Raw genomic sequence first — 3,308 nt, forward strand, 5'->3', positions numbered from 1 at the left:
GCATTTTTAAATATGAGGGAAGCTTTTCTCAAGAGATTTCAGGATTTCATAAGCAGCAAAGCGATGTTTGCCTTTGTTAAAAAAACCTCTGCGGGGCCGGGCGGTGGCGCTAAAGGTAAGGTGCCTGCCTTGCCTGCGCTAGCCGAGGATGGACAGCGGTTCGATCCCCCGGTGTCCCATATGGTCCCCCAAGCCAGGAGCAACTTCTGAGCACATAGCCAGGAGTAACCCCTGAGCATTACTGGGTGTGGCCCAAAAATAAAAAAAAAAAAAAACCTCTGAATGAAAAAAAAACAAACAAACCTCTGAATATCACTGTAACAGAATTAAATTTTTCTCCCTTTAATATCAACATTGGCAACTTTGAAATGCAATTTCTGGATTTAAAAAACAAGGAACTGTGGAACTCAAAATTTGAACATCTTTGTGCTAATTTAGAAAGATTGGAGAAACACAAATGTGAACTTAGTTCACAGCACAAGTGGTCTGCTTTGAAAGACCTGGAGAAGGAAGATATGTTGATTTTTAACACCTGGAACAGTATTCCTGACTCATATAATCAACTAAAAAAGCTAGTGTTTGCTGTTCTTTCCTTGTTCAGGTCTACATATTTATGTGAACGATCTTTTTTTTTTTTTTTTGTGGTTTTTGGGTCACACCCGGCAGTGCTCAGGGGTTTTTCCTGGCTCCGTGCTCAGAAATCGCTCCTGGCAGACACGGGGGACCATATGGGATGCCAGGATTCGAACCGATGACCTTCTGCATGAAAGGTAAACGCCTTACCTCCATGCTATCTCTCCGGCCCCGAACAATCATTTTCAAGCATGAATCTTATAAAGAGTAAATTGAGAAATCATCTAATCAATGAGAACCTGGAATCGTGCCTAAAATTAAAAACAACATACAAACCTGACTTACTCAAACTATCCAAGAAAATGCAAGGCCAGGGCCCGGAGAGATAGCACAGCGGTGCGGTGTTTGTCTTGCAAGCAGCTGATCCAGGACCAAAGGTGGTTGGTTCGAATCCCGGTGTCCCATATGGTCCCCCGTGCCTGCCAGGAGCTATTTCTGAGCAGACAGCCAGGAGTAACCCCTGAGCAACACCGGGTGTGGCCCAAAAACCAAAAAAAAAAAAAAAAAAGAAAGAACATAATTTTCTCTACATTGTAAGGCAAATTTTATGGAATTTAACGTATTGATAAATAATATAGTTCTAAAGTTTTTTTTTTTTGTGTTATTTGTATCCTCCCGACCTATGTGGATACTTGCATGCAGAATATTCTCAATAAAAACTTATTGAAACTAAAAACAGTTTACCATCCTATGTATTTTATTTTAAAAATGTGGCTCTCGGGGCCGGAGATATAGCATGGAGGTAAGGCGTTTGCCTCTCCTGCAGAAGGTCTGTGGCTCGAATCCTGGCATCCCATATGGTCCCCTGAGCCTGCCAGGAGCTATTTCTGAGCATAGAGCCAGGAGTAACCCCTGAGCGCTCCCCCTCAAAAAAAATAAAAACAAAAATAAAAAACAAACAACCCCCCCCCAAAAAAAAACGAAAAAAAAAGTGGCTCTCAAAATAAATTTCAGTCGTGGTTTTGGCGAGATTTGGCTCAGTTGAAAAATAAAGGTTGCCGACCACTGGTCTAGGGGACCTGGAATTCTGGGAATTAAACTGGGCTTAGTTCCTGGTATGCTGCATGCGAGGCAAGCGCTCTACCTGCTGCGCTATGGTTCTATCTCTCATTAGTTTTTGATAAATCATGATTTGAAATGGTATTAAAGTTGTTATTCTATAGTTGTTATTTTATAGATTTAGAGCTACTACACCAGTCTTTCCACCAATGTTCCTAGATCTCTCCACCATTATCAGTATTTCAAGATTTGTCTACCTTGATCCCACCCACATAATTCCTTCCTCCTCAATTTCCAGTTCTACTGATAAAGGATTTGTTTCCATTTGTTTCCAAGGAGCATCTCTAATCCCTTCCTTTGTTTCTTTTTTTTTTTTTGCCCCCCTTTCTTTTTTATACATTAGTTGCTATTTGAATTGAAGATGTGGCACCCAAAGCCCCCCCCCCCCCAAGAGGGGCCCGAGAGAGCATGGAGGTAGGGCATTTGCCTTCCATGCAGAAGGACGGTGGTTCGAATCCCGGCATCCCATATGGTCCCCCGAGCCTGCCAGGAGCAATTTCTGAGCATAGAGTCAGAAGTAACCTCTGAGTGCTGCCCGGTGTGACCCAAAAAAACCCAAAACCAAAACAAAAACAAATTTGCGCTGGAACAATAGCAGGAGGTCTGTCTGGGACAGACCCCTGTTTTCCCTGGTTTGATTCCCAGCAATCCATATGGTCCCCAGAGCCTGCCAAGAGTGATTTCTAAGCATAGAGCCGGGAGTAACCCCCTGAGTGCCGCCTGGTATGGCCCCAAACCAAACAAAAAATAATTGCTACTTCTATTTTTTAATTTTATTTTTATTTTTGGGCCACACTCGATGATGCTCAGGGGTTATTTCTGGCTATGTGTTCAAAAATCACCCCTGGGTTGGAGGATCATATGGGAATCCAGGGGATCGAAACCGTGGTTCATCTTAGGTTAGCTGCCTGTAAGGCAAATGCCCTCCCACTTACGTCACTGCTGTGGCCCCTTCTATTTTTATTTTTTGGTTTTTGACCCCACTGGTAGCTAATCACTTTAAGTACACAGCCTATTTTAACTTCCAGAGCACACACTCTGCATTCCCTAATCCCTTTATCTTGTCTTCCCTAAACACAGAAGCACACACCCTACTGTAAGGGATTTGAACCAACCACCTTAGGTCCTGGATTGGCTGCTTGCAAGGCAACACCCGCTGCGCTATCTCTCCGGCCCCACTAAGGTAAATTTCTTAGCTACTCGGCTATACTCTCTCTGTGGCTCCAAATAATATAAATTTGAGTGACCAAGTGAATTAAATCATATCAACTGTTTTAACTGATCAGGACATAAGGTTGCCATCCTGTTTCCCAGACATGGCTAAGGCAGAACCTCAGACTTCTTGAAAAGTCACAAGATGAGGGGCTAGGCTAGAACAATAAAGTTGCGGTAGGGCTGACCTCGGACCAACCCAGGTTCAATCTCTAGTATCCCATATGGCCCCCTGAGCTGTCAGGAACAATTTCTGAGCACAGAGCCAGGAGTAACCCCTGAGCTTCACCGGGTGTGTCCCCCCCAAAAAAGAAAAAAAGTACAAGAAGGAGTGACTGATGAATATAGTACGGAAGTGGTGAACAAGTTTGACACAAAGAGCCAAAATTTTAAACTGTGAGAGT

This window comes from Suncus etruscus, chromosome 9 (genome assembly GCF_024139225.1).
Source record: "Suncus etruscus isolate mSunEtr1 chromosome 9, mSunEtr1.pri.cur, whole genome shotgun sequence".
NCBI classification, from domain to species: Eukaryota; Metazoa; Chordata; class Mammalia; order Eulipotyphla; family Soricidae; genus Suncus; species Suncus etruscus.